Genomic DNA, 21,955 nt, shown 5'->3' with positions numbered 1-21,955 from the left:
GGTCCTTGTCCATTTGAGCCTAATGGCCATTTCTATCCATTCCCACATGTTCAGCCCAAAATTAGATAAATAAATAAACAAAGATAGGTCTGCAGATGAAAATAACAGCCTGGAAAGCTAAGGGAATCTTTTTAAGGCATTGCCAGAAACAGGTAAGAACTTAACATTTGGACAATACCTTCTGGACCTCCAGGTCCAACATTACCACCATTGTGCAGCATCTAAGCCGTGGCGGGTTTGAGGGCCTCAGGCTGTCACTGGGTGTCAAATCAAAGGGCAAAACAATGAGACTCTGGGCCTGTGCATTTCACATAATAGAGCTCATCTCTCAGTCTTTCTTGCTCTTGTTCTTTCTTTTTCTCTTTCTTTTTTTTGCCTCTGATCTTGACTGTAGCCCAGAGCTAATGCTGAGCCATGCAGTGCCAGTGCATCCTTGTGCCACCTCCCGTGATGACAGAGTGGACCACCAGGTGGGCACCAGCGGCTTACAGCGAACAGATTGCTAAGTGGTAGATGGAGAAAGGAAGTCCCGAGCTACCTGATCTGAAAGGCTCAGGTTCTTGTAACCAACAGCCTTTCTATAGCTGGTTCAATATTGGGAAGCAACAAGCCCATAGTAATTCTCTCTCTCTCTCTCTCTCTCTCTCTCTCTCTCTCTCTCTCTCTCTCTCTCTCTCTGTCTTCGTCTCTCTGTCTCTCTCTGTCTCTGTCTCTGCCTACCTGCTTGTCTGTCTGTCTGTCTGTCTGTCTGTCTGTCTGTCTCTGGAGAACATCTGTGTTCTCTGAAGTCAACACCAATAACACGAAGAGATCCGATCCCATCTTGAATGACGAAGCGTCTCCTGTCCCAGCTTTCCAATCTTTGGGTCTAATTACTGTTGACATTCCCCAAATGCTGGGAGCTCTCTGGGGATGGAGAGAAACTCATCTCCATTAAAATAGGAACCAACCAAAGGCAAACTGATTTCAAAAAGCTCTTGAAAATAGAACATAATGAAATGCATTTGGAAAAGTAAAAAAATTGCAAAAATAACTATAATCTTGCTGAGGGTTTTGTTAAAGTAAGGAGATGACAGAAATGATCATATACTGTGTAAATTCTGGAGTATTGATTCCTAGGGATTAGCTGGGAGGTGCCTTCGTGTCTCAGTCTTCATTCCTTTGTATAAAATATTTGACTTGCAGAAAATTAGAAAGAATGAAAAGAATAGAGTTAGGCCCTGCAATCCACTGACTCAGAGAAACATTTTAACCTTTCATTTATTTTTTCAAAGCTTTTGCTCTGTGTTTTTTAAAGTATGACATTACATTCCACCTATGTATTTGTACACTAATTTTGATTTTTTGAGGAAAAAGCGAAAAATATTGTAGTAATATATTAAAATATATTTTCTAACCAGATAACATTTGTTTAAAGGACACAAAAGTAGTTGATACTGGAAAAAACTGTCCACATGACTCATCTTATCATTTCAATGGAAGTGAAATCTCTTCACGAAGTGCTGTCAACCCTTGAATACACACAAAAGTCCTAGCATCCTGGGGATGACAGGAGCCTGTCCCAGTCCTAACGATCAGAAATCTCTGTCCTGTCACGCTCAGTGGTTAAGCTTGCAAGCAGCGGTACGCGGTGACATTTATCTGGTATGCGTTAGTCAGTGTAGAAAGGAATATTGTTCTAGCTGTGGAGATAGAGCCGAGTGAGCAACAAAATCAGACAACAACAGGACACGCCCGTGCTCCGTAACATGCTCCGGTGTTGCCGTGACCCACAGGAATCAACTGGCCAACTAGTAGTGCTAGCGAATAGTCAGCAACGTAACCTTTATCAGACAGAAGTTTCGCTGTCACACTTTCCTGTTGGTACACCAGTCCCCAATTAGGAAAGAAAACCAGTGTTCCCACCTACCATGATCCCCACAAGGCCTACAGAATGAAATAGAAAGAACAATAGAAATATGTTCAAATTTTTTGAAGAAATTTATTACATTTTAGTAAGGAACATAAAGAGAATCTGAATAAATTGAGAAGATACCATGGTCATGAGTGGGAAGATTCAGACTCAACTCTGTAAAGTTAATCTGTTTTAATGCAGCCCATTCAAACTTAAACAGAGATTTTTTTTTGTACAACAACTTTAATGAACTAGTTTCAAAACTGGTATAGTAAATGTATAAAAAATTGGAAAACAATTTTGAAAAAGAAGAAAAATAATTAATATTTTTTTATCTTCTTAGTGGTTATTCATAGTACAAGATGCAGACATGATATCCTGTCCAAATACTATTAGTACAAATCTTTCTTCTCATTGAATGAAGAGAAAGTAGCTGTATATCTATCCTAACTATTTTGTATACACAGATACAAAATGGTCCTTCCTTTGTATCCCCTTTTTTGCTTAGTTTTGTCAGAGATGGGTATTCCCTTGCCATTTAGATATTGTAGGTGCATGAATTCAGCAAAATAATCCAATATAGTCCAGGAGTCCATAATAGTAGTGGGTTACCCATAGGACTGGCAATGTCAGAAGTTGTTGACTTGAGCCTTTCACAGCTCAGCATATTAAAATGGCTTTACTTTTTATACCTTGTGCTTATACTTTTCTGCTGGATTGTTAAGACCATGATGAAACAAGACCTATATAGCAATTAGTTGAGGATGGTTTTGAAAAATAACTTACCTGTAAAATAAAATATATCATAAAACCCATTAAGAATCCAGCAGAACTTTCACCTAGGTAAGAGAATTTAGTGTATTTGAAAAGGTGGCATTTCAATTGTTTGGAAATAAGGTAGGTTTTTTTTTAATCCATGCACTATATGTTTTTAATGGAATCATTAGTTTTGACTTGAAGCTGTTCAGAAAAAAATAGCTTTCAGATGAATTATTCTGCTTTATAGTGAGAGGAAATTCACGTGAGCTCATTTTTGACCCTCATGTCACTAAGTCTTGTTAACAAGACACAAAATCAAAAGCTATTAAGGAAAAGATTGATCTACCTGAAAATACCAACATTTAAAACTACTCATTTTAGAAAGTTAAAAGGCAAATGATAATTCAGGCGACAGTGTGTTCTTGCCTATGTAAAAACATAAAGAAGAGATACCAAATATCTAAATGGATACGAATTAGGTAATGGCAACAATAAAAACAAAATAGGGTTAATGAATGAAGCGGCAATGAAGGTTAGAAGAGACACGAATGAGGAGGTCAGTGCCGACACAAAATGACACCAGGACAAGTAAATCAAGACAAGTGACATCGTGATCTTCTTCCCATCAGTTTGGAAAAAGTGGAAAACCAGAATGTTAAACACTGGTGATAGCAAATATCATGAAATTGCTTGTGGAACATACACTGAACTACCTCGGTCCTGTAAGCAGTCTTCAAAGTAGGGTTGTGCATGTGAGTTGAGGCTGGTGAGGTTTTCTATGTTCAAAGAGCTAAAAAGCCTTTAATATGTATCACTAAGTAGGAAGGGAGATGTGTGGGTCCTATGTGTCCTATCATGTTATTTCTATGATACTAACACACACACACACACACACACACACACACACACACACACACACACACAGATATACTTTTTTTTCTGTATTTTAGTACAGGGTCTACAGGGCCTACAGGGTCTCACTACTTAGATCGGACTCATGGTGACCTGCCTGTGTTTAGCCTCCCTAGAGCTGGGATTACAGGCGCTTGCCACCACACCCAGTCTCAATTGCCATCTCAGTGCACCCTGGGGGCAGGGCTGGCACTGCGTGCCAGGGGTCAAACTCTGGCCACTGTGTCTGCAACCCTGTCCACTGCATCTGCTGGATTTGTTTCTATAGCTGTCACAGAAAATGCATAGGAAAATGTTATAAATTTCAAATACAACAATGGCTAATATGGGGCAGAGACGGACTCTTTGTAAATGACATTTATGGTACACTTTGATTGTTTTAAGCTGAAAGTGTTTTCACGTGTTACTCATATGGCATATTTAATAAAGAACTTGGTCACTAGATTGGATGAGGATGCTGGAAGCAGCTCATCCCCTCGGTCCAAAACGACTACTGATCCCAAACTTCTCTTTTGCTCGTGAGTCATTCCCTTGCCTGGCTCATACCTGTGAGAACTGTGTCTCAGGCAAACAGGAGTCTCCTACCTGTATGTATGAAAGCAACGCTAGCTTGAAATCCTTGTGGAAGCCAAAGAAACATCTCTTTGCTGAAATTCTGTATGAGCTCTCAAAGAGGTGTGTCATAGCACAGGGAATAACTTCAGTAGTTGCTCAGTAAATCGTGATGCTAATGATGATGAAGGTAACAAGCTACAGAGGTATGTTTGTTTTGGGTCAGTTCCAGATCGTGTCTACACCCTCTGTCTGGGAAGCTTCCTCCCTTGGTCCCTTCCTCCTCTCTTCCTTCCCTAATGTTGACTTGTCCAGGTAGGTGTTGGGGGCTCCATTCTGGTGCCAGCACACTAACAAGGTGTATGTGCTCTAGTCATTCTCTGTATCTTGGACAAATCCTATGAGGGTTAAGAAGACCAAGATGGAGTCATCCTTGTAAAAAGCAGAAACCCCGCAGAAATCCCCATCTCACAACTTTCTTATATTTCCAGAACTCAAACTTGATTAACTTAGGAAACTTTAGCTGCAAGGGAGGCTAGGAGATTTCACCATTACCATTTGCAACTTTTATGCAAAGTAGAGAATGCAAAGGAAAATGGGAATGAAAAGGGTTTGGGAGTGTGTGTTGAAAGAGACAACCCTTGATCAGCTACGCACATGCAAATAATTATGACACGAATCTTATAAACACAGCCAGAACACCACAGCTACGTACTTGGAGACGTTCTCCCACCTGGCGACCTGCTCACGGCAGTGTAGTCATGATGCGAAGATTGGAGTCTTCATCAACATCACCATCTTCATCCACATAATCAATGCCTGATGCAAGGGTCAGAGTAGTCAGTAGGCACTCAATATTTGCTTAAGGAATGAGGCAGTGCCACATAAATACATTCTTCACCAGCAGCAGTGCCGGTTATTTACAGCCCTTCATGTCCCATCATGCACTAGGTCATTTTAGATACATTATTTAACTTAATCTCAGTAAACTTTTTTTTTGAGTGGCAGAAATTGAAATTTAGAGAGGTTCCATTGCTTATTAAAGATCAAATAGCTACTAAATTTGAGAGTTAATGCTTAATCCCGATGGTCTCTGGGATTTCTCTCGCTACCAGCATTTGCTCTTTGCTCGCAGATGCCATATGCATGTGAACTATTAGCGCTCTGTTGGCTGCGTTTGCTTTTGGTTGCCGTGGCTCTCAAGAAATTAATTTCTTTAAAAGAAACACCCCAAAAGATGAATTCTTTGAACACAGGAGCCAATGCAATTTTAGAAAATATAATATTTATAGGACTCTGCAATTAATTTACAAATTTCTCACATCAAAATTTGCCCTGATGATCTTATTCTTTGGGGACAACAATTGTCTCTTCCGTGATGTTTTCCTACACTAAAGGCAATTATTGTTGCTTCTAGCTGTAATAAAAAAATAACTGAAACAGATAGAAGTGTCTTCGTTGAAATTGAGCTGAAACTCCCACTGTGGAAATAATCAGAAAATTAAAAGCTCTGCAATCTTGCAAATAACATTGCAACTTAATATTATTGGAACATAACATTATTATCTCTTTTTATAGGGAAAACAAACATAAATATATTTGCAAATGACACCAAGATATTAGTTTCATTTTATTGGTTGGGGTGGGAGCACAGCAAAAACAATAACTTTTTAGGGTTGAGCAAATGAAACAATGGGAATTCATGAAAAGCGATCGCCAGCAGAAGGGCCTGTGTGCCGTGAACATCCGTGGCAGCAGGACTTCCCAGGCACGGTGCGGCCCTCTCCCTGAACCCCCTGTGTGAGTTTTCATGGAGGGGCTCATCTGTGACTCTCCACGGTGCACACCAGGCATAGGGTCGGGCACCAGGCAGGCGTTCTGTGCAAGTAGGTTCCATGAGTTTTTTATCATTGTTGAAAGTGTCACAGTCACTGTGTTTTTCTGTATGTTTTCCTGCTTCCCTTGCTGCCTTACTGCACCTTTCCTTCACTCCTGCCTGCCTTGCTTGTCTTAGCTTCAGTTATGAGAAGCTGCAAAGCACAGACATTCAACTCTACAAATACAATGCATCGCTGGAACCCAGACACACAAGGAAAATAATATTCACTGACAACTTACCTCTTGGGCGGTATTGTACTGCACCTGCAGTGGGTACAGTGGACGTGTCCTAGTGTCCAACCTCCAGACAAGTCCAGTAGTAGCTGAACTTAGCCCTTTCCTGTGTGAAAGCTGGGCAACCACAGGCCTGAGTTTTCTGAGATGTACCACTGGGTTGTGGCACACACCCAGGTCGATTGGAGGCCCCACTGCCACAGGAAGAAAGCAGAAGCTGGTGTGACAGCCTGCTCAGGAGGCTCTTCATAAGTCCATTTCATGTGAGTATTATGGCTGTTGGAACACTCTGTTGGTGCCATCCCTGCGCAGTAGTGATATCGACAACTCCTAGGGTAGACACTATAGCGATTTCTTGTGCTGATAAGATAAATCATGATGTCTTCATCCATTATTTTCTTTAAGCAGCATAGAGCAATTGTGGATTTTTTTTTCTCAGAATGTTCTAGACTCCTTGATTCTTGGAAATATTTTCTGCATTATGGATGAGTATTTGGGGACGAGGAAACTCAGTTGAGTCCAGCCTGGTGGAGAAAACTCTCACTTTCTTTCCATAAGGCTCAGAATGGAAACCCATCTCTGGGAACTCCCATGGAAGAACAAACTGGAAAGGCATCAGGGTACTATTTTGGGTGGAGCAATGCCTCTGAGAGGCCACAGACCAGTCGCACTTGTTTTGTTCTGCTTGGACTCTGAATCAGAGAAATGGAAGTGACCTCTTGTCACAGAAGAGCCAGTGCCTACTGTCGCGCAGACAATGGGCTAGATGAGGCAGGTATTAAGTAATGTGATTTCTCTGTGATACGGATTTGGGTCCAAGTTCAGTAACTTTCTCCCCCATAATCATACCCTCTGTGCACATTTCTTTCTGTCCTAAATACTTGGTCAGATTTTCTGGGTCTCTCAGTAGAATTCTAATGTTATTATGGTCTCACCAAAGTGGGAGAACAATTCCGACAGCTTTGAGCAGGCCAAGGGAGGGGCAGCCCAGCAGTGCCTTGATTTCTCGGGTTCCTAGCCCCTGCAATACGCACAGAAAAGATTTAGGAAGTATTTCCTCCTTCATGGGTGGGCAGGCAGTGCCACAGCCCTGAGATTTTCCTGACTTGGTCCAGCGTTGGCGTGAATAAGCAGCAGCTGACAGTTATATAGAGTTCTGGAAGCTTCCTTTTGGGACCGCTTTGTTTAAAGATCCTTTTGATGATCAGATAAGTGCTGTGAGGGACAGAGCATATATATGAAGGGCTTGAGTGCGATTCAGATCTGAACTTCCTGCAGAGTGAAAAGAGTTGCTCTTTTATCCAATGTGCTTGATATTTAAATCCTAAGTTAAAGGTGGTCTCAACCTGGACTCCCTCAATCAAGGCCCCTTCCTTCAACTTGATTCCGAGGCCCACATACATTCATACTTGTTGATCACTCACTGACCGTACTTCTTTTCCAAACGGGCCTGGCCTTGCCCACATCTCTCTATGGTCCTGCTGTTTCTTGCACAGCCTCCCCCATTACAAGGGCCACTGATGTAGCCATTTAGGCACTGGGTGGTCCTGACTGTACTTTACCCAAGAAACCCCCTTATATTTTTCTTCTACAGTTTTATCAGTGCAACTTGATGTGGGCGAGGTTTCAACAGATCTGTGGTGCACGTGACGTAGTTCCCACTCTGCACCCCGCCACTTTTCAGGGCTCTGCTGCTTTAGAATTCTGCACAATTTCTACTACAAGGAAATGGCATTCAAAGTCCTTTGGGGATCCCCACCTCTCTGCACTTCTCCCTCTTTCAGTCATCCACCTTCTTTCCAACCAAATTCCCTTTGCTCCTGGTCCTCAGCACCCAGCTTTCTTCCTGTCCTTGGGGCTTCTCCAGAGTAGGGGTGCTTTTCATCCTGATCACTTGCTCTTTGGCCCCCACCTCTCATGTCACCAACATCATCTTTCTAGAGAAGTCCTCTCTGATGGTCTCTCAGATCTCCCAGTAGAACTGGACACTGTCACACATTGCTCATGCCTGACTTCATGTCACCACCATCCGTCCGCCATGATAAAGCTCCCCTGATGTATCTGGCTTCTCCCTTCTCTCTGGAGCCTCTTGGGGGTGCTCGATGGGCATTTCTTCAAGGAATGACTGAATCCTTTCAAGGTTCCACAGGCCAGTGTAGGAGGCAGCCAGGAATCCAAGATGCTGCACCGGAAGAAAAAGGCTGGGCAGAGCTCTGCAGGGACACACAGGATCAGGACCATTGGTGCAGGCCAAGGGGTGGGCAGGTGGCCCCTCAAGGTGATGCTGTCCAAGGAGATGTTCTTACCAGTTTGATTTATAGTCATGGCAACATCTGTTCTTCAGGAAGAAGCTTCTAGGAAGGCCCTGTATTAGGTGGAGCCACATCAACTCAAAATGAGAAGCACTGCTGTTGGTGATGAGCAGGATGAGGCACGAGGGCCATGGGACCCTGGGACCGGCACACTCTCAGGCCCCAGGAGGGGCTGCTTGGGAGCTAACTTGCCTGTAGGGAGGTACTTGGAGGCAGCTCCAAGGGCTTAGCCACCAGGTGGGAGTTTACATGGAAAACCAAGTCAACCACTGGGAAAACCTCCAACCATGAACAGTAGGATGCAAATGGGTCCCTAAAAGTGGCGCGGTGCATGAGATGTGTAACATGGGTGGAGAACCCCCTTTCATGCGCACCCACAAGATAGACCCTTGGTGTCCACCTCAAGGATAGATTTGCCATTTTCTTATGTGAACCAATTTTCTTTTTTCCTTTTTATTTAACTTTTTATTGGTTATTAGTACTTGTTAACATGACACAGTGACCGCATCCCCATGGGGAGCCAGCTGGAGTGTGTCCCTTGCCACTCGGCTGCTGTGGATACAGTGACTTTTCTGTTGAGGCCACCTTGAGACAATCTTGTCTCTGCAACTGAACTTTCACCTACTTAGAAGGCGAGTCACGGAGCTTCAGATTTGAAGCTTGAAACCTGCAGTTTCCAGAGTGATTCATTCAGCGGTGCTAGCTTGAGTCCTTCATGCCGTGCTCCTGTGGCACTGCACGGGGCTCAGCCTGCTGTGGTCTCTTGGAGACAGTCTACTTGGGTAACAGAGTTCTGGGCTGCCACTGGAGAAGCCCGCTGTTACCCTGCACTGGGCAGCAGGCAGGATGCTACTAGCATGCACACTGGCCAGGTGGAGGAGCAGGTGCATCCTCCGTTCTTACCACTTCCCTATTATGCTCCCTCCAAGGTAGGCGGGGGTCATCTAGGCGAGGCTGCCTCTCTCCCCCTATCTCCAATCGCAGGCTGGCCCTACTCCCTTCCCCTCCACGAGGCTTCACCCCTCATCTGGCTTCACTCCTCACTCTCCCTTTCCCCTGGCTCTCTCTTGCCCATCCCAGAACACAGCCACCTCCAGACTCTTCTCCGCCTCCTGCTGTTTCTTTACCCTTGTCTTTGCTGTGTCCTCCCTCTGGGCAAGATTCATACTTCATGCTTCATCCAAGTAACTTGTGATTCACAGCACTGATGGAAGGCCAGCTCACAGTCCACACTGTTCAGCACAGCTAGGAAAGCCCTCTGCAGGGCTCCCAAAGGCCTGGGGCCTCAAATCGAAATGCGATTCTTTGTCATCTGACAGAGGCAGGTAATCATCAGGATCCTGTAGTGAGCTCTCTGTGTCCTCCTAAGGGACTAGAAGTGCTAAGTGGTGGGAAACACCCTCACAGAGGATGGAGGACACCAGCACTCCAGCCTCAGCCTCTGCAGTGATTGGTCCACGGGATTTAGCTCTTGGTTGATGTTTCTGCGAGCTGACTTCCCTGACTGCTCTCCCCCCAACTCAGAACCAACCAGAGAAAACCAGCTGTGCCTGCCCCCCCCCCCATGATTCCTTCTCCTTGGTGGCTTGCCGCCAACACCTCCAGGCCAGCAGCCTTGGGCAGGTCATCTCAGCATCATTTTGGTGACTGCTCTGAAAGTCCCGCCACCCTACTCCACCCAACACGGTGGCAGAGGCCATCCCCATCGCCATAGCTAGCTCTTAGACATCAGCGACCTCTGTCTGCTCTGCCTTGGGTGGTCTTTATCTTTTTCCACATTCGCAAGAGCCTGAAGGGCAAATATTAACAGCCTCAATTTACTTAGGAGTAAACTATGGCTTAAAATGGGCAATTCTCACTAGGGAATGAATAAGGCCAGTGTTCTCATTCCTGTCTCTGTGGTTCCAAAGCTGTGGCTCTTTCCCTCTGGCCAAGTCTCCCATGAGCACCTACTACGTGCTATGTCTTACTTGTTCTTGCACCCCAGGACCCCGGGTGAATGCTCAGGAAATAGCTCCGGGCTCGGGTTCTGACAGGACACTGCCTTGAGTCCCACAGGCCTGCTTTTCTGAAGGCAGGTGACAGAAGTTGCTGCTGCTGAGTATTTCTGGGCTTGGAATAACTGTGAACTGTTATTTATTACAAAAGATACCAAGACTCATTTTTAATATACTGCTTAACATAATCGTTCCTGGAAATGGTTCCCCTGTGGAGAAGTAATGAAAAGTGAGTGAGGAGAACCGCGGATGTTGCTTCTGAGCAAAGATCAGCCTGTTGCACGCCTCTCGCGGGCTTTGCTTCCTGTGCTTGCATAAGAGGAGCTGGCAGCCGGCCGCACGTCTTAACTCACAAAGCCAACCACTGCGTGCCCCTGAGTGGGTGCCTGGGCTGTGGGGCTCTGGGGTGCGCCAGCTGGGGTCAGCACAGGGCGCTCCCATGAGGCCATCCCAGTGCTGCCCTGCTCCAGGCCTCCGCTCGTTAGTGAGGCTGTTTGTGAAGTGGCCTTTGGAAGATTCGAATTCCTTCCCCCGGGGTTGTATTCCCTTACATGTGAGTTAGTTGAGTTCTGTGGTCACTTTAAGGTTTTTTTTTTTTTCAAAGAGGATAAAAAGTAATAGATGAAACAGTAGCAAAGATACAGACTTTCTAAAAACCATACGATAGGAATTCAGCAGTGGTTGTTGTACTGCACAGCAAGTATTTGCTCAGATTACCAGATAGAAACATGCAAAATGGTTCGAAATGCAAATTTTAAACATTAACTGTGCCCCTTGAAAAAACAACAAAAATCAGTAGCACAATCATGCAAGCTAGCCTGTGTACATACACACATTTTCCCCCTGCGGTACTCGGAAGCAATGGTGTATTACTCAGCTATGAAGAAAGATTAATTTGAGGCTTTTATATATAAGTGGATACAATTAGAGATCATATTAATCAGTGAAATAAATCAAGCCTGCGAATGTGAACATCATATTGTCTCCCTAGTTTAAGAACCTGAAAGAGCAAATAAAACCTGAAAGGTACCATATTTTTATGGTTAAAGGATAGAAACTGCTCAAAAGGAAACGATAATTGGGATGAGGGAAAAGAAAATAAAAAAAGAAAAAGAAAAAAGGAATGGGGAATTGTAAGCTAGGAGCCTAAGACAAGTGCATTCACAGAATTCTTTACCACAGTCTGCAAAGGTTGCTTGGGTGGTAATTACAGTGGATGCTTCTCAGAAATGGGTTTTCTCTGAGCAGTCCAGGATTTCAAGATGTCAAGAGTGGACTCTGGTCTTGCTATTTCATACTGAAGAGGTTTAGTCACTTTTTGGAAAGCCTCAATGATCTGACCCTTAACGTAGGCATATATGATATCTGTCCTATGTGGAGGAACACATCAATTAATAATATGAAATATAAAAGTACTTTATAAACTCAAAAAGGCCACACAAATCTCAATATTACTATTATAGAGCGAGTGCTCCCTGTAATTTGTCAGAATAATTGCTTGTTTTCTGTAGAATATCTTAACAAGATTAAATCTTCATCTTGAGAGATGGCAGATGTTATTATTAGTTGTATAAAAAATATTCCTTCCATTTCCACCACGAATCAGGGACTTGTCAGTATCCGTCAAGCCCTAAAAGATGAGAAGACCACTGTGCCCACATGCTCTGCCGTGAGGCCTCCTGTTTGGCGGCCTGCCTAACATCTATGGTCTTTGTTCCGGGAGAAGATGGAGAGAAAGCCGTGCTGCAGGGGGCTCCTGGGAGGAGAGGTGAGACAGGTCGGAAGGGGCAAGAAGTCCAGAAGGGCTGGTGTGGGGATTTCTGTGTTTCTCTGGGGCCACATGAAATTCCATTCGATCATCTTCAAAGAAGCCAAAAGAACAAGATGCTGGCTGGATGTCACCTTGGACAGGAAGTGGCAAGTGATGGAGGTGGAAAGCAGCCACACAGATATGTGACGTCACCCCTCTGCAGCCAAACTGAGGCTCTTGCAGTAGGAAGACTGCGCATTTCCATACTTTCGTACTATATATAACATTGTTCGTCACTGGTGTCTTTGCTTTCTCCCGCAGGCTCTTGGCCTGATGCTATTTAGAAAATATCGTCCCAGCTCAGTTTCCTGGGCAAGGTGGTCAAGCTGGGATTCCTCCTCACAGAGTGGAGTCTTGGCCCCAGGAAGTTGCCATGGAAACCACAGGCACAAGACTGTGACTCCTGGTGACTCGGCTTGGCGTGTTGTTGTGGTGTGCAACTTTCTTTCAGTCCTGCTGTCCTGCACGGCCACAGGTCCCTGAGCTTTGTTTGCACAAGGATTAGAGAGGAGGGGTGGGCCTGACGCTCTGGCTTTCTCTGGAGGGGCCAATTCCCAACAACCTGGCTCACACAATAGCCTGTCCTTTGACTGGCCGATGCGGCCCTGTGATAAGGGCCACCCGATACACCTTCAACCAGGCGCACCTCCTCTCAGGGGCACACGCATTCCTCAGCTGTCTGGCTCCAACCTGACAGCCTTTTGAACTTCCCGTGCTCAGGAGCCTGCCACTTCACTGTCTGCTCACTGGGGTAATTTGGGAGCTTAGCCTTGTGAACGATTATCGGTCATTTGTCTACATGGGAAGACGCAGTTTGTGAGGAAGGCTTCCTGGAAACTATCTCTGCAGACCATCAGCATGCTCGGGTCTCCAGCTGACCTTGTGGCCTGCCCACCCCCCTCCTGCACAATTCTTCCCTCCAAGAAGGGTTCTAATTGGCTGTCTCATCCTTTTCTTACCACAGTGACTTATCAAATATCTACCCAAGCCTCCCTATTCCTCCTACAAAACTGTGGATCCCAGGGGCCCCACAGGGGAGCTGCTGGGGCTGCCGAATGACTTCTGCCCTTGTCTTGACCTTCCTGCTGTATTTAACCTGATAATCACGCTTAGGTTCTTGGCGCACTTTTGCGGGCTTCTACTTTCACCAAGCATGCTGCTGTTTCATCCGCTCGTTCTTCTTCCCACAGGTTGGTTTGTCCAGCAGCGGATGAGGAAGTGGATGGAGCCCAGGGTGCAGGGAAAGGAAGAGAGGAGAAGAGGGTGGGCACAAGGGGACAGTGGGTGCCCGTGGCTACAGCGACACCCCCACTCACTCCTGGGCTCTAAGGAGGGAAGAGTGCCTGTGGTCTTACTAGTCACAGGTCACATCCAGGCAACATGGGCAGTTCTAGGCCATGGGAAGGATTGAACTCAGAGAGCCACTCTTGGTGCTGTGAGTGGCCCTGCTCCCTGATGCTTAACAGCCAATCTGGGCTGAATGTAGACTTTTAGTGACTGGACACTGTCATTTAGTGGCTGTCCATCTGTCCTTCCCAGTGAAGACTGCCGTGGGCTCTCTCTTCAGAAGGAAATTGTACATATGCCCAACGCGTGAATATGGAGCTGGCAATTTCAATGGGTTCATGCGTGCTCCAAATTCCACCCAAGGGTCCTTACAGTACATAAATCTAATTACAGTGCAACGGTCATTGAAGCCATTGAATTGCCTTCTATGTGCATTTTAATTCACATTCAACTGTACACTCGCTTTCTCTGTATCTCTGTCTCTGTCTCTGCCTTTCTCTGTTTCTGTGTGTGTGTGTGTGTGTGTATGTGTGTGTGTCTGTCTGTCTGTCTGTCTGTCTGTCTGTCTCTCTTTCTCCCTCTTCTCTTTGTTTCCACAGTGAGAACTGAACCGAAGATATTCACACTGGAGTATATCCACAATTCTTTTCATATATTTTGTGTGTGTGTGTGTGTGTGTGTGTGTGTGTGTGTGTGTATGTGTGTGTGTGTGTGTGTGTGATATTTTAAGACGGTATCACTAGCAAAGTTGCCCAACTTAGTCTGAAACTTGTGAACTAGGCAAACTTCCTGTCCCAGCCACCTCGAGTGCCAGACTCCCAGGCCACTGAGCCCAGCTACTACTGACTGTATTGCAACTGATGCTCAAAGTCAGAATGCTTCTGGGTGCTTCCTCCTGCATTCTGAATTTGGTCTTTTCCACCCACCTTGGAGCTGGGTATTGATGATCCTGCTCACACGTTGGGAAAGCAAGTTCTGAGGGGACAGATGACTGTTGCAGGTCACATCAGCATCCTGTCGGGCCAGGCTACGACAACAGCTTTGTGCATGTGTACAGCTATGTGTCTTCCATTCTGTCTTCCTTTCCTGGAAGGACCTCTCAGCTCTTTAGGAGTTTGTCAGTCAAACAGGGCATGGGACACCAGGCACCTACTCTGTTTTAGCTGCTATGTTACCAATGGACCTGGTGCTTGGTGTCCTCAGTCTCAAGGGGGGTGGGCGTTATTTGGTTTACAGGTTCAGTCCACAGTTGACTAAGGCTAAGGTGGAGGCAGCAGGGTGGAAGGGCATGGTGGAGGACAGCTATTCATGTCAGGGCATCCAGGAAGCAGAGAGGGAAGGGAGGTGCCAGGGACAAGCCTCGCCCCCACCTTCAACCAGTCCCCTCTTCCAAAGAGCACATTTAGCTACTGAACTCAGATAGATGAGTCCGCTGAGGGGTCCAGCACCCCATGCTCCCGTTGCTCTCCACATACGAGTGTTCGGGGGACACTTTTGCTCTCACACTCAACATTCACAGATAAGCATGAACCATGGCCACAGACGTAGCTGTGACAGTCTAGGAGCAGCGAAACTAGGGGGACTCCAGTGGGAGGAGGAATATCCTGCCAGATTCCCTACCCATGTGGCCATGTCCTCCACTGGTGTCCACGTGAGAACAAAACCTCAGTCTTATTATGTGGTAGATGTAGAGTAATGAAACGGCTTCTGCTTACATGCTGTTGAAGTTTTCACAGCGCACTTTTCTAGACCTCAGCTGGTTACTTTGAAAGAGATTTACAGGACATTCATCCAGCCTGTATGATATCAAGAATTGCTTCATAAGCAACAAATCATACGGTTTCCAGGTATGTGTGTGCAGATCTTTCAAGTGTGCCCGGATTCGGAGGGAGCTTTCGTGCAGCGTGGCCATCCTGCACTGCTGCAGAGAGCGATAGGGGTGACCGGAGAGGGGACCCGCCGCCCCTGCTCTCCTCTCCCTGCACTCACCGTGCCAGCTCATGAAACGTGACTGTCGCCGTAAGTTCTCATTCTGTAGCTAGCGCATCTGGGTGGAGAGACACAGAGGATGAACAGAATTTCACACGTTCTTGGTGAGAATCAGCACACGCTGAGTCTACTAAATAAACACCTCACTCTTTGGTTTGAGACCAACTGCAGGGTGAGGCCCACAAGAGGCAGGCAGGGGGTAACCTGTGTGAAGAAGTAATAGCCTAAGAGACACGGAAGACTGTCTTTAGTTTTGTGATACTGGAAGCCCCTTTTCGTCTTTTATTTTGAGGCATGGTCTCTTGAAGTTGCTAAGCGGCCCACACTGGTCTGGAACTTGTGGTTCTCCTGCCTCAGCCTCACAGAGCGCTAGGATTACAAGTGTGCACCACCACGGCTGGCAGAGTGACAGGTTTTGTGTAGCCTAGTCTGCAGGCCTGTTGCAGATCTCACCCTGCTGGTCTCTACCCTTGTTGGAATTGTGGAGAAGCATGCCTATCTGAGTAGCTTCTCCTCCTGTGTCTTATGGGTACGGGAGTCACTACTGCATCCAGAGACCCTGAAACATAGTAGCAGCACAATTAAGTCTGCGGGCAGCAATGTCCGATCATGGTTAAGTGAGAGTGTATGCTTGCAAAGAACTGAGTTTGAATCCTGGCTCCTGCCATCTCTAGTTGTGGGGCCCTGGTCAAGTGATGCAACCCCTCGGTCATCACTCGTACTGAACATGTGCATTCTTCGCACAAAGCACCCAGTGTGTAGGAGAGCTCAGGAGATACTAGCAGCCACTGTCAGGAGCAATTCAACCTCTTTTTATAAGGCCAACTAGTTCCCCTATGCTTCTGATCTGTACCCTGCTGCACCCATCTGCCTCAATTCCCCAGGGCCCTACACCTGATATTCAAAGTGACCCCAGAGCTGTGTTCCACTTCATCCTCTCTGTCCTCATCTCAGTGCTCTGGGTCTACACTTGATTGCACCCTCGACCACTCGAGTGCTCATTCTCTTCTGGGCCCCGACTTGCTTTCTCCAAGTCCGTTACCATGTCCTATGCTTATTTTGTGTTTTATTATTTTATTTTCTAGTTAAGCCATGCACGGTGGGGAACATCGGCACTCCCAGCACTCTGGGAGGCTGAGGCAGAAGATCTGCTGGTTTGAGTCTGATGGGTCTGTGCTGACACAGCAGTTCCCCAGCTCGTCATGGTGGCCAGCACAGTGCAGGGGCCAGGGCCAATGACGAGCTGCTCCCAGAATGACTTCTGGCTTCTTCTCCCAGGTTTTCTTTCAATTTTTTTAAAGAGAGTACAAATTAGCATTCAAACAGAAAAAATTGCAGGTGATATAGATTTTCATTCAATAAAGTAATATGAAATTCACAGTATTTGTTATAATACATAGTGTTGCCTTCCAACCCGTTATTCACATTACCAGATATATGTACACATGTCAAATTGGAAGAAGAAAGAAAAAAGGAAAGAAATGTCTAAGAAATTAAGAAGGCAAAAATGAGAAAGAAATAAAAAAGAGATGAAACAAATTAAAGCATTAACTGCTCCTTTCCATAGACCAGCAGAAATGCACAGTACAGTTGTCCAAACCATCCTGTTCACATACGTAGAGAAATCTCCTAACCTCGCTCCCTCTCCTGTCCTTCTCTCAACTCAGTGACTCTTCCCTTTTGAGTGACTCTTTCCCTTTTCACACTATCTACCATACCCTTCAGAGTCCATTTTTCTCTTTCAGGTTCTCACACTAAGGAGACGATACAATGTTGGCACATGCTAGTGAACTTCTCTAGTTTTTCCACCTGAGCCAAGCCCTCCGCACTCAGTGCCAGTTGCCACACATACCACCCTTGCAAACTGCGCCCCCAGTGCAGCCCCATACATTCTTAGCTGGCCTGCTCCCTTCCTGAGGGTCCTTGAAATCTCTCCCACAGCCCTCTTGGGCAGAGCAATAAAGGATACTCCCTCTTCTTCCACACTGGTTGAGAAAGCTTTACAGAGCCCCGCCTGAGGAGGCGAGTAACACACTGACAGACCCCGTTTCAAAATTAAAAAAAAAAGACAATTAAAAAAGGGGCTAAGAATGTAGCCCAGTGTAAAGGCCTTGATGCAGTCCCCAGCACCGCAAATGAATAAGCAACTCTCCCCCAGATGTGACTCGCACTCTTTGCTGCTACTCACCTACAGTGTAAAACGATCCAGTCACAGATTCCCACTTCCATTTCTTCAAATATTGTCCTTTCTGTATATGGGGAACCTGCAAACTCATTTCCTCTGACGATGTTGAAATGTCTAATTAATTGCTGCCTATTGCCTCTGCCCTATGATGACAAAGAAAATAGAACAACTTCCCCTCCACCTCACACGACATCTCACCTGTGGATTCAGCAATGTGAAATTTGTCTGCTCATAGCCTTCCTGTGGCTCCTGTCACCCTAGGACTCGACGCAAGCACCTCCGCACCCTGCACCCGTGTCACCACACCGTGGTGCAGCTGCTGTCCCCATGCTCTGCTCTCTGGATTCTCCTCCTTCCTCTCACAGCCTCCAGCTGCTGAGGACATGGGGTTCCCTGCTTCTTCCACCTTTCATTCTCACACGCACATTCCTCCACCCTCTCAGGCTAACCGCGAGCACCCCCCGCTACCGCTAACTTCTCTTGCAACTTTGCTGAAATGTGCAAAGGTAGATTGGATGGCTCTGTACCTCCGATCATTGCATTTGGGGGAAATCTGTGTGCCTCAAGCAGAGGGAGGCAGAACACAGAGCTGTACAGCTTGTGTGGACTGCAGGCCGAATAGGGATGGCTCACCCTTTCACGGCTGGGATTTAGGGCACCTGTGCAGCCCATCTGGCCACTGCCTTCTCCAGGCCTGGGCCTCTCCACATGCCCTGGGACCTTGACGCCAGGCCACTGCAGCTTCTGGTGGGGAAGGTGCTCCCAATGCCACCTGAGCCCGGATGTCCCAGAACCTAGCATTCTACTCGATTCTACAGCTCACTGCTGCTCTCTGCTCCTCCTGGGGAAGTAACGCCTAGGAGAAGAGACAGGACGATGCACCAGCACGCGACTCTGCAGCTGGGATGCCCATCCCCTGGGCCGCCCTTATGGACGCTCCCTGGGGGCCAAGGCCCACCTGTTCAGGTCCTTGGCTAACACGCTGTAGTGTGGGCCTACAACCCAGGCTCCCTGTCCTGTATTTATACTTCTAATATCAAACAGGATATAAGTTTTTCAGTTGTTTTCCTGCACGGTTTATGGAGTAAGGACAAGAATCTGTATTTGTGTAATCCAGACACAGTCCTGGGGGAGAACGCTTCAGACAAAGCTCATTTGCCTGTGCCTCAGTTTCCCCTCTCTGCAGTGGTGATGCTAATCTCCAAGGGCAGAAAGGATTAAGGAATCAGCACTCAGAGTGCTTACAAGCAACCTGGCGGAGGAAGCACCTGCCAGGCTGGTCTGGGGCGGGCATTCCCGCTCCTCACTGGAGGAGAAGGTGTGTGCAGAGGCCCTGGAGACTCCGACAGAAGGCATCTCGGAGTCGCACTCCTGCTTGAAATCTGCTGCCATCATTGGAAGGGTGTGGCCAGGCCTGTTTTCTCCACCTCTGAACATGAATGGCATCACAGAGGGGGAGGGTGGAAGTTAGAAAGAACCCCTAGGAGAATGCTGTCAGCCTCCTGCCCACCTTCTGTTCCTGGGGTCCTGTAACGATGACGCCTGCTTGGGTGACACGAGCACTGTCCCTCAGAGGAACAAAGAGAGAAGAGCTGGGTTACTGGTCCAGCCCAGCATAGGGCAGCAGAGACCCTAATGGGGACAGTCGTGGGAGGTGGCGAAGGGACCTCATGCAAACTCCGTACCCCAGGGAACAAGGACATGGGCAGCAGTGTTTACCTGGGGAGTAATGAAAAGGGAACCTGGGGAAGGCTGGAGGGGGAATACCCAAGGCTGCTGCCACCAGAGCTCTGTGGGCAGATGTGAGGGGTGGGGAGGACCTCCCCTGCAAAATCAGGAGCAGAGACAGGGCTCTGATGTGTGCTGGCAGGGCCGGAGGCTGAGCCTGCACCATCTCCGCTTGGAAAAGAAGGCTCTTCAGGCCAGGAGCAGAGGCCCGAGAGGACTCGCAGGGCCGACAGCGGATCAGCTGCCCTTTGCACTCTGTCGTTCTCAAGACAGCAAGTGGAATCTGGGCCACTATAAATAAGGGCTGAGTCAGCAGGAAGAATACAGAGTTCTCTGCTCGATCTCCTCCCTGGGTGGCCACAGGAAGGCAGGGTGTGAGCCAGGGACGGCCAGGGACGGCCACACCCGGCCGCGCTGGGCCAGGCTTCCTGCTGTGATTCCCCAGCCTGGCCTGGATGGTCCTCCTCCCAGGGAAATCTTTAGTGCCACGTTTTTTCCCCTCTAGAGGAAGCCAGCAATTTCCTGCCAACGATTTCTCCTCGTTATCCCAAATGCGGGTGATTGGGCCGCCTTCACCAAGTACCTACTTCAGCTCAAGAGGGAAGCGCAGAAGTCTTGGTCTGATTCTGGGGGGAGGCTCATGGCTGCCATGGGAGAGGCTGTGAGGACGTGCTAGGGAAGGGCTGGAATGCAGGAATAGCAATGGAAAGTGAGGTGAGAGCTGTGCTTTCAGGGAGTGTGTGCATGCCTGCTGTGTTTAGCACAGCGACCTGTAAAGGAGAGACACGCGCTGACCGGCCCGCTGCTGGCACAGGGAAGGAGGCTTAGAGGGAGAAGCACCAGAGGGACAGCAGCGGGTGCTTGCCGCTCAGCTCCAGGTACCCTCTGTTGTGGTTTATATGGAGATGCCCCAAGAGCCCATGGCTTAATAGGAGGGCTTTGGAAGGTTATTGATTCATGTGGCCTTAGGGCTGGCTTGGTGCTAGAAGACGAGGTCTGGCCCAAGGAGGTGGTCACTGGGACACAGCTTGGAAGGAAGGAAGGAAGGAAGGAAGGAAGGAAGGAAGGAAGGAAGGAAAGGAAAAAGGAAGGAAGGATAAAGGAAAGAAGGATTTCGCTCTCCTCTCACTTCTCTCCCTGTCTCTATCTCTCTGTCTCTGTCTCTCTGTCTGTCTCTGTCTCTTTGTTGCTCTGTTCACCTACCCCTCTGTCTTTCTGTGTCTGTCTCTTTCCCACGCCGGCAGCAGTTCTCCTCTGCCACATCCCTCTGCAACTCTGCCCTGTTTTGGAGCCAGCTGTCGAGGGACTGCGTGTGAACCCAGGCAACCCAGTCTTCCTTTCAGTCATGGATGTCTAGTATTGTGCGGTAGGAACAGGAAGAGCAGCGCCAGAAGCCCGCAGCTTCTGAGTGCCCACCTGAAGCCAGTCAGCAGGTCCATGCTTCTGCTGAGAAGGCCAAACCTCGCTGTCCCATCTCGCTTTGAATGCTGCCCCTTCCTCTCAACTCCTGGTTCTCACCCAGTATTCTAGTTCCAAACAGATGAATGGTTAGCAATAGTAAAGCACTATTGGTTATTACTGAATGAGATCAGTTCTGCTCCCGCGTTTCCAACTCTGATGACAAACATGGCTGTGCACCATGGCTTCTCTAGTTTTTCTTTTCTTCTGGCCCAACGTCCTTACAACCCAAGGTTCTATCGTTGCTGTCTCAGTGAAGTTGGCTACTCACTGTTCTCTTGTAAATTCTTGAAAATCTGTTTGGAGTCTGTTAAAGATGTCAACAGTGAGAGCAGAAAGCCTATCAAAACAATGGCGTAAGGATCAGAATCTTACTTTTCTCTTCAAAAACAAAATCAGAACTAGGTACACTATGGTTGCCACCACAAGCACAGCATTCACAGGGCTTGGCTTCCTGCTCTCTTCCTGTCAGCAGCCTCTAGTCACCTCAGGCTCACAGTGTGGGTGCTGGGCACCAGAAATCTTCCTTAAATTCCAAGAAAAAAATAATGAAAGGGTTTTTGGTCTTTTTTTTTGGTTTTTGGCTGGCTCAGCCTGCCTTAAGGGAGGTTCTGGTAATGCAGGTGAAGGTGGGGTTCAAACCTTGATGTCCTGCACCTGACTCCATTTGCATGAGCAGAGCTTAAACAACTGAGCTAACTGGCAGTGCCCCCCCAAAACAATGGAAAAGTTAGAAGAAAAACTTAATTCTGCCAACTGAACTCTTCCAGACAAATTCCATGTGCTTAGTCACTGACACTTCCCAAATTGCTTTTCTCTGTTATTCTTTATTTTTCCAACCTGGGTTTCCTAAAAGAGAAGTTCTTCTTCTTCTCCTTCTCCTTCTCCTTCTCCTTCTCCTTCTCCTTCTCCTTCTCCTTCTCCTTCTCCTTCTCCTTCTCCTTCTCCTTCTTCTTCTTC

The sequence above is a fragment of the Octodon degus genome, unplaced genomic scaffold (genome assembly GCF_000260255.1).
Source record: "Octodon degus isolate 3935 unplaced genomic scaffold, OctDeg1.0 scaffold00070, whole genome shotgun sequence".
Lineage (NCBI taxonomy): Eukaryota > Metazoa > Chordata > Mammalia > Rodentia > Octodontidae > Octodon > Octodon degus.
This window is presented reverse-complemented; position numbering follows the sequence as displayed.